The sequence below is a fragment of the Thunnus maccoyii genome, chromosome 3 (assembly GCF_910596095.1).
Source record: "Thunnus maccoyii chromosome 3, fThuMac1.1, whole genome shotgun sequence".
NCBI lineage: Eukaryota > Metazoa > Chordata > Actinopteri > Scombriformes > Scombridae > Thunnus > Thunnus maccoyii.
Genome location: NC_056535.1, coordinates 1957342 through 1972217, shown reverse-complemented (window position 1 = coordinate 1972217; position 14876 = coordinate 1957342). Strand labels below are relative to the sequence as shown.

General features: G+C 40.9%; 1 protein-coding gene and 1 long non-coding RNA gene across 2 annotated transcripts in view; one reads left to right on the top strand and one right to left on the bottom strand.

Moving 5' to 3' along the window:
• Positions 1-14876, top strand: part of cadpsa (Ca2+-dependent activator protein for secretion a) — a 202536-nt gene that overhangs the window by 179079 nt on the left and 8581 nt on the right. The gene's annotated exons all lie outside the window — the stretch shown is intronic.
• Positions 1262-8464, bottom strand: LOC121893982. The gene is made up of 4 exons (XR_006095457.1): positions 8328-8464; positions 8106-8227; positions 7749-7880; positions 1262-3065 (listed from the first exon to the last, which is right to left on the bottom strand). It is a non-coding gene; the product is annotated as an uncharacterized LOC121893982 (long non-coding RNA).

The following is a 14876-nucleotide window of genomic DNA, read 5'->3' as shown; positions in this document are numbered from 1 at the left end:
ACACTCTTGGCCGCCAAGTGTGTTGAAAATGACCTGTGTGTTTGTGTGGGGAACAGGGAGAAATTAATTTGGTCCCCCCTTCCCTTTCCCCCCCTAACCCTCTCTGGTTTAGTTCTTGAAAGAGTGGCTGAAGAGGCCTGGATTTAAACAGATGTGCTTAAATGATACTGGAGGGGGGACTTAGCACGGCGCAGCCTGGGGATCATTGATTAAAAAAAGCCATGTCTTTAGCCTGAGCCAAATCCAGCCCTGCACTGATACACCACAGCTTCATGACACACTACATGACACTCCCCCTGTACCCAGCTCAAGGCAACAAACATGCTAGCCAGGTTGGAGGCGGGGGAAAAGGGGAAGAAAGGAAGAGGAGGACAGAGATGGTGCTGTAGAGCCTGTGAGTTACAGAGCCACCTCCCCCTTTCTCCATCCCTCCCCCCGGGGCTGGAGTTGCAGATACAGGGATTACACAGGTCAATTATACACTTAATCTGCCTTTGCCCGGAGGGGATTAGGAGTGCGGCTCATTGATTGATTTGAAGTATTTCCGTTGACCTTGGATAGTTATCAGATTCACAGGCGTGGCGAAATTGCACTTCTGTGTGACGAAAGTTAAAGCGCTTTTTAATCGCTGCTGCTCCTCCCGTCTCGCTCTGCTTACCAACTGCTGGACGGCTGTGACGGAGCGGAGCGAGGGCAGGGGTCAGATTGAGCTGCAGATTGGGGGATTTAAGATTGTTGACGTTGCCGCCGTTGTACTTCGGTCACGGCGGGTGGGTTTTACGGATGGGTGGGTGTGTTGGGGGGTTGTAGTGGTGACAGAGAATGCCAGAAGACTAGCGGGCGATGGAGCTGCCGTCATACCACTTGGCTGTCCGGGGACGCTTCACCACTTTGCCGGCTCCGGTCACGAACTGCCGGCCTCACAGCCATGCCAAGTGAACAATTTAATCAACACTGAGCCCAGGCAACACGCAAACTTAACTCCCTCAGCCTGTCAGATGCATTATTCTGCTCAAATGACTCGTTTATGAGGATAAAATAAAGAAGACATCTTTGTTTTGTTTTGTCTTTGTTTTTTTTTAAGTTCCATCATGGAAAAAGTTATTTATCAAATTTTTGAATAATAGTTTTCACTGATAACATGGAATCATAAATGACACAACTTCCTATCCATAAGGTAATAAATAAAAACTTAATAAAGTTGGAAAATCTGTTTTGATCAAAAGATTTTGATCAAAACTGATTTTTAAGGGGTTGGGTGATATGATTGAAATCAGTATAAGGATGTTAATTAGACTAATTGTCTGCTATCGATATATATCTTGATTGCAACTCAATAGATTAGTTGATTAATTGATCAACTGTAATATAAAATAAAAAATGAGTCACCAAAAATCTTGATGATGGATGAGTTGTATTTTTGCTTTATAAAAGTACTAAACTAATCTGTTCCAACTTCAAAAATGAGAAGATTTGGATTTTGGGAACTTCTGATGGGCATATTCTGACATTTTATAGACTAAATGATTCATCAACAAAGAAAAATTTAAACAACCACAACGATCCTTAGCTGTAGCCTAAATAACAAGATAGCAAATGCAAAACTACCAACCACAAATTAATTCTTCACAAAGTTAAAACAAAATCTTGAACACATTTTTTTGACAATTGTTGATTATAAATTGCTTTGAGACATTCATTTGGACAACAGAATTTTGTAAAATGACATAAAACATGATACTGATACCCAATAAGAAAACTAGAACCTATTACATCAACCAACATTGTAGCTGCAGTTTTTCTCTGCAATGTTTTTCTGTAGCATTCACTCTTTCAGTTTGCTGTTTCTGAGAGACAATGACCAGATGTCTTTCACCCTTTATCCACAACAATATGACTGCAATACTGCATTGATGTCCTCTTGTTTTTCATGCCAGTCAGTAATCTCTTTTAGGTTGAAGTAAAGTAACTGTAAAAGGATTACACAAACCAATAGGGAGGAAAATAATGGCCGTAGTCGTAGGTCACAATAATAAAAAAAGACCAGCAAAGCGGGATAGGTTAGATTGACTGTGTGACTGTTCAAAACATGTTCTGAAAAGGTTTCACCTCCATTTAATGAAGTCTGTAAGCAGCTTAGAGTCCTTAATAATTACTGGGAGAGAGCATTTTGTTTCCCTCCTTCGTTTCTTTTGGGTCTAAATCTTCTGTGAGCATTCCCAGCGCCGTGTTGCCAGGAGGAAACAGCTAAGGACACTAAAGCCATGGTCATCCCGAGAGGAGGGAAATACAAGTTTAATGGAAACTTCTCCTTTGTCAGGTCCTGCTGGTTTATTGATGGGCTGGTGCGGTGAATTGATCGAGGACACACATGTCATCTCTCGGGTCTCTATCACCCTTTTACAGCCCCCTTCCATCCCTCTTTCTCTCCGCCTTGTTAAAAAGGGAGGTACGGTGGCATTTGTTTGATTAACTTGTCTTACAAAAGTGACAGCTGCTCACGGGCGTATGTGGATGAGTGGCCCAGCGCCGCTCCCTCTTTGTACATCTGTCAGAGTCGGAGCAGGGCGAGCAGGGTGAAAAGAGACAAATTGGACCCAAAAAGAAGGCCATTCACCTTCCCCAGACCCCCCTCTGGCGCTCCACCCCTCTATCCCATTCAGGTGCTTGGCGGGACCCTCAAGTGCTTGCTGGCTTATTCCATTTTCGCTCCCCCTATAGAGTTCCATGAGCCCACAAGTGTTTTAGCCCTCTTTTTCCTTCCCTCAATCCACCCCTAAGCGGCTCTTTGTAAGTAGAATGGCTCACTTTTCTCAGGGCCTGGAGCTGGCGGCTTTTTTTCTTTTTTTATTGTCCACCACAGAGCTTTTCTGTTGTTCATTGTGACAAGGTGAGCATGGAGCTGGCAGAATGGGGGCCTGGTGGTGCTGGTGCTGAGATTGGGTTTGGGGGGTTGGGGGGACTTCCTACCTACTGTGTGAGTTACTATGGTAATTGAGAGTCTTCATCAATGGGCCCTCTCTGATGAGCTGGTGGGCAGGACTAGAATAGGCCAGCGGTGGGCTCTGAAAAGCAGAGCAGGTAGGATTAGACAAACCCATTGTCCAAAGTGCATAATGTCTTGCAGTCAGATTTAAAGCCCCCACCCCCACCAAACCTTATCCTTATTTGTTTCATTGTCTGTGTGTATGCATATATGGGCTGTGTGTGTATACCAGTATAAGCATGTGTGTTTGAAAGAAAAAGTAGTGTTGCTTTATGGCAGTCAGCGGCCTTCCTTCTCCTTCACAAGGAAACCTGTCACTTGGTATTAGTGTTGCCGCACCAGCAATCATCATTCCATGCCTCCTGCTAATTGCAGACACAGCTGGGTCTCAGCAGGACATGCTGTCTCTCTCTCTCTCTCTCTCTCTCTCTCTCTCTCTCTCCCTGTCTCTCTCTCTCTCACACACACACACACACACATAGCTTACATACATGGCCTTAGGCTACGTCCAACACTAATACGTTTTCATTTTAAAATGGCGTTTTTAAATGTGTTACTGTGTGTCTTTGTTTGGACCGATGTCAAGGTGGAATTTGTTACTGAGAGTAACAGATGACATGACTGTAAGTCGTGACTGATAAGACCCAATCAGGAAGCGAACATGGGTGCCTGTGTCATCGTTTTCAAAAGCCTCCATTTCCACCTGTCCAGGCTAAAATGCAATCCCAGAGTTTTCAAACTAAAACAGGGTCAGCAGCCTTTTCAAAAGTCTCTGTTTTAAGGGTTCAGACACTTGGTGTAAATGTAACAAAAGTTATGTGTTTTAAAACAAAAACGTATTAGTGTGGATATAGCATTAGTGTAGCAATAACAATACAGACTTCTAATGTCTCTTGTGTAGGAGATCAGACATCCACACCAAGTGGTCAGCTAAATGGTTGCATGACCATGAAAAAGGGTATGCCAATCAATAGCCATTACTTATGATTATCTATTTGTATTTAACAGTAATTAAACTGCCAATAAGACCATGAATGTATTTTTAATATGGGCTTTACATTTATGCATTTCACTTTTATGTGAACTCATTGGTGGCAATTGGTCATACATGAAGGTGATGAGGCATCTGTTTCTTGTCTTACATATCTCTCTACAAAAGAAAAAATATACAAACATCCATTGACTTTGTACAGAACTGCAGTCAAGACCCTCTTTGTCAAGTCAGTATATATAGACCACTGGCGCAATAACGGTGTTACCTTTAGATATTTTTCTGTTACTGTTGTCCGACAACCACAGTAATGATTTCAGTGCAGCAGTGCAGTGTTGGCCTTGGTTAGCAGTCAAATCACTGTTTACACTATTTCATTGAAACACTAAATAAGTGGTCACAGAGGGAGTCAGAGGAAACAGAGCATAGCTTTACCCTGCTGAGACCAAGCAGAGAAACCAGCCATGTTTGTCAAAACACTCCCCATGCCACTTCAATACTTAACACTTTTTCATACTCAATGAGATGAACACGCTTCAGTTTAGACTCAAACAGTACTGAGGTTCAACAGCCAGCCCTAGTTATGTCATTTAATGATTTGAAAAGTGAACAGAAGAACAGGTTTTCACATTTAGGCTATCCTCATCATTTAGGATATGGCCTGAATCTTGGCTGATTCCTCTATTCACTCTTCACTGAGCTTCAATCAGAAGTGTTTGTCAGATGGTTGAATGTCTTCAGAAACCTCTCTCCCTACACCTTTCTGATGGCGGAACTGGAATCACTGTAACTTTCTGAGACTGACAATCTGACACTTAGACCTACTTCACGCCGTGATTGGTCAGCTGTGCAAAGTGAGAAAGTAAGCAGGATTTGAACTTCTCTCTCTAGCTCTCCTTTTCATTTGTTACACAACCATTTCTGTCACTTTTAGCATGTACAAAGGAGTGCAACTGAATTGTATGAAAATGGACAAAGGAGTCTGAAAATGTCACAGTTATCCCCATATATGAAGATGATCACGTGTCCCCTGTCTCTATGACAGCCGGCTTTTCACTCCACCTTCGAGTGTGGCCTTCGGAAAAACCGAACAATTTTGCCTTCCAATGTGGTCAGACAGCGTGTGATATGAACTAGTTCTTTTCTATCATGTCCTAAGGATTAGTGAGTCTACTGTAGATCCAAAGTCATTAGCATACTAATAGTGCATTATCCAGTGCTACTTTCTGAGCGTGGAATGTAATTTGGTTGACAACACAATCAGGGAATGAACAACCTGCGCTTCCTCTTCAACATGTGAGGACTTTTATTAACTGTAATCACTTAACTCCTAACTGTGATCTTAACCCTTGATAACTTTAACCCTTAACGAAACCAAAAACACAATCCTTATTCAAATTTCTGCCCTAAACATGAATCCTTAACTTCAGATACACATTTAAAAATAAGCAAAATGTCAGCATGTTTTCTCATCATAGGAACTATTTTCTAAACAAAAGAGGCTGGTTACTTTTAACATTTTTTTCAATACTGGTGCCAATATGATATCTTGTTTTCAATAGTAAATCACTTTTGTTCAATACCTTACATTTTAAGGCAAGTATACACACTTTTATTTACAACTTTTTAATCTAATCAAATAAGCCCAATTCTCAAGTGATTAATGTTGTCTTAATGTAATGAGATACACAACAAAACTAACAAAATGTTCATTTAAATTAGTTAGTACTTGAAAATCTGACCAAGCATTTAATGCCAACTTTCACATCTAGACACTCTTTAATACTCTCCTGACATAATCCAGTCAGTACTTAACAAGTATTAAGGTTCCTTCCTCAGCCCCAAATTTTAAACGTACACACATACACACATAAACACAGGAGCAGCAGCAGAGGCAGAAAGAGGCAGAGTCCCAGGTTGCTTGTAATCCCTGTGTACCTCCTGTGGTGAGGCCCCTCCTCAGCTCCAACATTCCTGGCTCTCAGCAGCACAAAAGCTCCTGAGCGGCTTCACAAAGGAGGGCCTCTGACCTAACAAATCGGTTGGCTTTTTGGGGGTTTTGCAAGTGTGTGTGTGTGTGTGTGTGTGTGTGTGTGTACAGATGCATGTCTTTTTAACCCCTTTCACGCACTTTTCTCTACAAACAATCTGGGCGTTGTACATGTATTTATGTGATATGTAAAACTGTGAACTTTAAAACCACACTGCTTTACATGGATATGTGGCTATATGAAGCCAGAATGCTGCAAGTTCAATGGGTATTATAATGTATGACTTTGCAATGTGAATTGTTAAAAATGATCAAGGTAAGAGTGAGAGCTGGATGTTCTTATGGAGACTGATGTGTATGTTAAATCCACTTCCTCTCCCACTCCTCTTTGTATGAGTTGTGTCCATCTTTGATACTGATGTTGTGCTGGATTCACAGTTGATCGAATTTTGATTTTGTCTGGATGGTGCAGTTCTATTTTTTGTTGCTCATGCTAATTGCATTGTCCAAGAGGATGTTTCCCTCTGAAGGCTTACCTGGCAACAGGTGAATAGTGGTCAGAATTAGAGCAGCAAAATAATTCAATGAGAAGTAGTGATTTCAGACAGTCATGTTCAGCATGTTTACCATGAATGAAGTGCTGTTGTGATATTTACTGAAAGTGTAAGTTGGCTGGCTCTGGGTGCACAGGTTTTGACATTTTTTAAATGGCAGAACCCATGGGAGTTACACCCATGCAATATATTTCAAGAATACAATGTGTTGACATTGCACCAATTTGCCAGTCAGTATAGAAGAAACTGATGTACAAATATAAAATGAGCAGGATTTAAAAAGTACCCTCTTTACTTTTTCAAATGATATTGTCTTACTGTTAATTGATAAAATATGAGTGCCGGTAACACTACTGCCAATTTCAACTTAAAAACAGTGCAGAATAGTGAATGAAAAGCAGTTGGTCAAAATGTCATTTTTAAGGCCAGTATTAAGACACTACAAGCTCAAAACATTAGAATTAAGGCCAATTTCCACCTCAGGACATTTTCTAAGGAACCATTAGAGAAACTTAGGAAACTTGCCTGCAATTCAATGTGATTCTGTTTATTTTATCTGACCAGGATAATCCACTGAGTCCACTCATTCTAATCAAACAATAAAATCAGAGGAACCAGAGTCTAAACTAGTAGGGTGTTTCCACCACATGAACTTTTTCAGGGGACAAAGAACCTTTTGAGGAACTCAGGAACTTCACCTGCATTTCAGCCAGAGGAACTAGGAACTGCGTTTAAAAATTGTTAGATAGTTACATTTTCTGCTATAGTAGTTACAGTTACAGTACTCTGGGAAAACTACTTTCTGATGGTTTCTGATGGATCAGGAGCTATGGGGGCAGAGTTTGTAGGGCTGAATGTTGTTGACTGGTTATACACACCCCAGCTGCTTCAACTATCCAGCTTCATTTTCAAAATAAAGATGTAATTGGTGCCATAGTATCAATACAACATCTCGGATTGTACATTTCTTGATGTACATTAATATACATATAAATATATAATTAATATAACTTATGTTGACTGCTTCTCGAGTTGTTTAAAAAAGAGCAGGAGAAAGAGAGCATGTGTGAATGAGTTGAAAGCTAACAAGAGCAAGGGTTCTACTGTGGTTATGTTCTAAAGCAGAAAATAATAACTCAGTGTTACACCCAGGGGTTAAAGTGGGATTTGGCAGGTGGGGGAACCCTAAGATCCGGCGTAGCGGTGCAGCGGGGGAAAATGACTCACCTCAAAATAACTCCCAAATTGATTTGTACTGTGAGCTCCTGTGGACTTGTTTTCTTTGTGGACAGCCTATGTCACCAGCTGACCTTCTTTTAAGGATCCATTTCTTGACACATTTTTATGGATCCCACTGGTCTAAAGGAGGCCAAACAAAAGAAATGAACATCAGTGCTGAGACTTTGTTGGTTTGTAGTTGTGGCTGTAGTGGTGTTATTATATTGTTCATTTCAGAGAATCTTCTTTCACAGCACCGCTAACAGACAAGACAAAACACAGACAAGCAAAATAAACATTACTTAACTAAAAACAACTTACATATAATAACATTGCACTATGAAATAAACACAAGTGCATATTTACTTGACAAGCAGCATCAGGTCGATTGGTCCAGATCTCCTGATGATGTCACAGAGGTATAGACATATCCATTCGCTGTGAGCACAGAGAACCTTTCAGTTCAGATCAGGCTGGTTCTCTGGTGACTGTAAAGAAAATATGCACAACTCAGTGAGATTATTGGCACTCATCAGTACAGATCAGCTGTGGATGAAGCATGATGCTAGACTGAAACTATGTACTGACCCAATGTGCTATCCTCATCCTGGAGCCCTCAGACCTGCAGGATTAGAGGCCTGAGTGAAGGCCACTGCTGAAGGTCAGAGGTGATGATGATGAGAAGGCTGAGCAGGTATCTCAGCTGCAGCTACTTCATCCTTCTGTCTGTGACTCTGCTTTTACCAAGAAAAATATAATCACAGATATAAAATACATGAATACATACACAAACATATCAATCAGTCCTGCTGCTCCACACGCTGCCTCATAGTTGTTCAGCAGCTGAATGGACCTGAACTGCACTGACTTTAGGTAGAGAAAGGCAGAACTAAAGCAATCTGAATTTACTGAACCAGCAGTGTGTTATTAGAACACAGGAGACATACAGGATGAGGGGTAGGGTGTAAGCATGAGAGAAATGAAATGAAAATAACGCATTTTTCAGAGTAAAAGGTCACTAACTTAGTGAAATATCAGTGTGCATGTGTATTCCAAAAAAGGAAAAACAAACTACTGTCTTGTGTCAGTATCAGTCTGGAAAGATTCCAGATCAGTTTTGGACAGCTCAGACAACAAGATGTAGAATTCCCACACAAGTCATTTATATAACTCACAATTATAAATATTACTGAGTTAAGTTGTTTATTCACTGAGTTACATTGTGCACAGCTGTGTCTACTGTTTGGCTTTATTTGAATCAGTTTATCAGTCTGACTACATCAGAGACAATAATGCTCCAGTGTATTACTGTCAGATACAGGAGACAGAGCAGTACAGTCATTTGTTGTTGTTCGTTGATGTTATTACCAATTAATATTACCAATGTTATTGCGTGGAGAGATTATCAATAACATTACATTATGAATATGACTGATATGATAATACGATAAATTCAGAGATAAACAACATTGTCTCTTACTGTTCATCTGGTTCCACAGCAGAGAAACAGCTGAATAAATGTCAGGAACAAACTTCCTCAAGGCCAGCAGATGAATATCAGCTCAAACAAAGAAAAGTCTTGCAAGTTTCATTTGCCACAAACAAACAGACACGAGTATCTCATATTTTGGCTTAAGTTTTCTATGACGTTAGTCTTGGAATCACTGCTTCTGCTTCTTCACTTCCTATGGAGTCAACAAGCGGAAATATGGACTTTAACCCCTGGTTACGCCACAGTGAAATGCAGACATCATTTTAAAATTACTGTCAAACTGATCTCATCTTCACAGCTCCACCAGATGTGGTAAAAACAGGAATGCGAAACAGTCTTTTAGTCATGATGTACAGTACTTCTGGGTTTAGTTCCTGAGGCTCCCAGGTACCTGGAAATATTTGGTCAAAAGGAGACATTAGTATAATGTATGCATGTAGGACAGAGGTACGTTCTGCCCACATCCAGGTCATATCAACATTTTATTTTTTTTTTAAAAAGGTACATTTATCTATTGTGATGCACATATCTGCTCTTAGAGTGGAGTGCAAGTTATCTGCTGATATGGGCACCCTGCAGTTCTGGTGAAACTTTAAGGCACATGAGTGTTGTTTGCCCTACAAATCTAAAAAGGCCTGTGCCATTTCATTACACTACACAGCAAATATATGCAAAAGGGTCATGAAAGAGGTGAGTAGGTGGAGGGGGAGAAGAAGAGGTGTGCCATTTTTTGCATCAATCCTGCTGGTGGCAGGACCCCCCTGCCAAGCGTCATGTGAAGACTTGGGTGTGAACGCTGGCTTCAAGGCGAGGTTTGTGTGTGTGTGTGTGTGTGTGTCTGTGTGTGTGTGTGTTTGGCAGTGGGTGGGGGTTTTGGGTGGGATGGGTGGGTTGGTGTCAGATGGGGGCAGGAGGTCGCTCTGTCTCCCAGCTCTCGCTCAAAGGGGGATGGACCAGCAGATGTGTGTGTGTGTGTGTGTTGTGTGTGTGGTGTTGTGTGTGGCGTGCATGTCGCTTGTGTATAGGTAGGGGTTCATCAGCCTGTCGTGAGGTGACAAAATACACACAAATGTACACACGCAGATAACCCGGTTGAAGGAATGGAAGCCCTTTCTTCAGATGGAACTCGTTAGAATGTCACAGATTTGATCCCTGTCGGGTTATGGCATTATGTATTCAGAGCCATATTACGCTTGTTTTGGCTGTCAGCAAGTGCTGGCCCCCTGCTGATCCCCATGCAGTCTAAAAAAGAGAGCTTGGGTGAGTTCGTCTGTTCTGATGATTTTCTTTTGTTAGTTCCTGCCAAAAGGAACAAAGCTAGAGGGGCCATTACTGTTCACTTGACAAGCCCAGCAAGCGTCAAAGTGGCTTTCAACTTTATCATGTAGACGCCAAAATGTCTTAATCCTGCCCCTAAGGACTGTAACCTTGTCCAGGTGTCACATATTGAAGTGAAATATGGTTTTTACGTGTGGCTATTTGGAAGTAGACATAGTTGGTTTGGAGAGCTCAGATAGTTGCAAAAGTGTCAAGTGTTGTAGTTGTAAAGTGTCAAGTGACAGATGTTAGGATGCAAGAAAAGGATTTGATAATGAATTGGTACAGTAAATATAAGTTATGTTCCGCAAAAAGACAAGAAAACAACAAGACTAGGTCAAAACCTAGAATATGGCCGGACTGTGTATGGTCAATGTGCAAAACTGTGGCCAATTTGTTACAGGGATAGTCAGTGGTCATGTCTATAATGTGAATTCCTGGATATGAAATGTTCATCTATACATCTGTTCATTTTCTGTAGTGGTCCCAGTAATGTTTGTTGTTATGTATTGTTAAAATATACTGAAGTAGCATATCACAAACATTTGAGTCAAAAAGACGTTTATAAATGCAGTTGCAAGAATGATACTTTCCACTCAGTATTGTTTTGGGATGTTTGATTTGAAATTGGACTTATTTTAATTTTAATTATAACTATTCTTATTATCTGTTAACTGCCCCTGCTCTTTCATCTGTTTCTATCTGCAGATGTCTGTAAACATCTGGTCTCATCCATATGTTTACTTAGGATTAACATGCTAGGCTAACAGTCTATCAGCTGTGTGACTTTATATCCATGCTGTGATGGTGATGTCTTTCAGAGCGCACAAATAAACACCATAAACACAGCTGTCACCTGCTCAGCACGGTGCTGTTCAACCGGAAACACTGTGGCTAAACCTTATTTTTATAAAGTCTGTGGGCTACACGCAGCACAGCATGGCTATGCTAACCATGTTAGCCATGCTAATTAGCTGATAGCCACCATGCAGGCTGGTAAAATGGATCCGTTGCGCCTCTTTGTATCTGCGGCTTGGTGCTCCTGTCAGTGTCGGAGCCTCCGTGTGAGACGCTTCATTTGGTAAATTTGTGTTTACCGACTGAAGCGCTGACAGCGAGAGTGCGCTTGGGGCTCCTCTGTAAACGCCCCCTGAGGATGTAATAGAAACTCTTAGGGAAATGGGGACCGATGTTGTAACTTCATTACTCAGCACTCTGTCAGTGAGTCAGTGACTCAGTGGGTCAGTTATGGACAGACATTTAGGGTTATACGGCTGGTTTGTGGCCAGTCCAGCCAAAAATTGGTGGAAAAAGAGAAAATGCTAAACCCAGACAAAGGTCAGCCTTATACTCTGACAAGTCTTCTACAAAGTTCTAAAACTTGTAGTAGACAAATTGATCAAAACCAATTATCCAACAAGCAAACATGATTCACACAATGATTGGCCAGGTGTGTGGTGGTGAGAGAAAGGCAGGATTTTAACCTCTCTCGAGCTCTCTTCTGTCATTTTTCACACAACTAGTTTCGTCATTTTTTGTATGTAGAAATGCAGCAGTGTGAAAGCCTTCAGGAAAACCTTGTCCAGAAGTGTGTGCAACCCCTCTATTGTAGGCTTTTCACCTTGCCTTCAAGTGTGACTATTCAGCCACAAAAGCTATAAACACTTTTTCCTTCAGATGTGGTTGAATGACACTAACTAGGAAATAGGGGTGCAATGGTACTTGTATTCAAATGAGAGACCCATAACACTGACCGAGTGTAGCACTATTATTAAAATATGCTCAGTTATCTCCATAGTGAAACGATACCGTGTCTCCCGGCCTTTCACTCCACCTGTAAGTGAGGCTGCCCATCACCATCCATCCTCAGCCATCTAACTGGAAAGGCTTAATGGAGGCTGAATTCAGCCTGGCAGGAAGGCCTGCAGCCTGTAGACAGTGCTCAGAGCAAAAAAGAAATAGGCATTCTATCCATGACATGTTGTGGAAAGAGAAATAAATGGGACGAGCCTGAAGGCCTGAGAGAAAACTAAATATCACTGTGTCTTCTATCTTTGTAGAGCTCAGAAAGAGCCAAAGTAAAACTTCCGGGTTCTGTTCCAGACGAGCGAAAATATCATTCAAAATCCCATCGACATTTATAACTACGCTAATAAATAAAAATCCAGAATTGGAACAGAGCCTTTATCAGCAGTATGTCATGTGGTTCATAGATAATGGTGGGTTGTTTTTTTTTTTATTCATTATTTTGTTTTTTTAGCAACCTTTAACAAACACAGTTCCCCATAAGCCCTAGTAATCCAATGATGTAATTACACACGCTGCTGTGCTTGTATTTTTTTCATAGGAGCTGTAGTTTTTTCTGTATAAGTTGTCTTAGAATATAGAGTAAACTCCAGGAACAAGCTTCATTTCTTTAGAACGACAGATGAAAGATTGCATTGAATTACAGAAGCCAACGGGACAGACGCTAGCCTGGACATGACATCATGACTTTGGCTCTCTGTGTTGTTACTTTTCATTTTCAGGCCTCATTCACTGATATGTGCGTAGAAATATTCTATAATTGCGCAAGCAAAATTACCATCAAATTCATGATGTGTGCATTAGCCAATTTTGTTCTTACCACTGAGCGTATGTTAGTGAATCAGAATCATTCTAAACTGACAGGCTTGTGTCCGCTATCAATAACTAGCATACTACCACGCCCACATTTCTCTATATAAAGAAAGTTGTGTTGGAGTGGTACAGTAGTGGAGAGAGCTGTCAAGAGGGCTGTGATGGTAAAAATGTAGAAAAGCTTTACTGCTAGTGAAATGCAAACAATAGTTTCAGAAGTAGAAGCCAGAAAAGGCAGATTTGGCTGGTAAACGTCATTGGCACAACCGTTTGGAGCCTGACTGTGAATCCTGTATACAGCCTGCATACCTGTTGCACCACTACCACGCAGTACGTTCGTAGCAAAATAAAAAGTTGGTGAATGTGTAGATCTGTGGATTTGACCAAATAAATCTCTACTGCTACACCAGGTGTGCATCGTGTTTCCTCTTTGTCCACAACAGACCGTGATGCAGTGAAAGCAGAGCGTCCCTCCCTGAACCACTACTGAACTGTCAGGCTGTGAGGACACTGAACAGGCTGCTGGTTAACTAGCTGCATATATCACAGTCAAATCAGATGCTGTCACATTCCAGTATGGAAACTCAGATATGTAAGCTATTGTCATCTACATGTGGGAACAAGACAATTTCAATATATTAATAATTTCATCACATTTATGATGATTATTTATGGATTGTAATGTCTTAGTTTATAATTGGTAAATAAATTGTGTATTATTAGCGATGTCCACTTTTAAATGATGTATATGTAGGCCCAATCATTTTTTAAATAACTGTGGTTCTAATACACTGTTTACATTGAATAAATATTGACTATATAATTTTTTAAGAATGAGGGACATTTATGATTTGTGCATACGTATGGTCTTAGGCAGTTCTAAATTTGTTCGCAGATTAAGAATAAATTCAGGTAAGAACATGGTGATGAATCCCAGCTTTGCGCTTAAAATGTTTGTATACACGGTTGAAGCACAGATTTGTGCATATGCAGTGTTTGTGAATGGGGCCCAATGTTCTTTACCAGGCTTTACTGTATACATTCTGCAGGGAGACTTCAGGGAATCCTTCAGATTCAGAGCAGGGCTGATGCATCTCATAAGCTGTAGTCTACAGTGTAGGGCCTGCAGCTTTGAAAATGAACAGCTGTGTACCTGATTGTGCATGCAATGTCAAGCACAGCCCATCTGCATGGAAGCATGTCTGTGATTACTTCCAAGAAGATGAATCTCTCCAAGACAACTTGAGAATAATGCTCTCCACAAGGACCAAAGTATATATAGTTACAGTTGGTAGTTAAACTACTTCTGTAAACCAGTGTTAAATGTATGTAAGCATAGCTACTACACTTACAGCTTGATATAGCTTAAAGGATGTGATTGTCAAAAACTCTGTGCAGAGCCAAACCAACAATGAACTGATCTACTAACAAATATTGTGTGTGTAGCCAAAGCCTGATATATTTTATTCTTCTGTGCCATAGACCTCTGTTGTCAGTGAGTCACACCACTGCACTGGAGTCTGGTCACACTAGATTGTTTACAAATGGCTCCAAAGACTAATAACAGCAAATACATTTTCAGTCTCTGCAGAGTAGTTCTGTGTAAGGCAGACACCACTGAACATGTGCTGGATGCTGTTCTGTTTACAGCTTCACTAGCTTGTTGTGCTGCAGATCACAGCCTGTTGACTTTGTACTACATTTTAAAA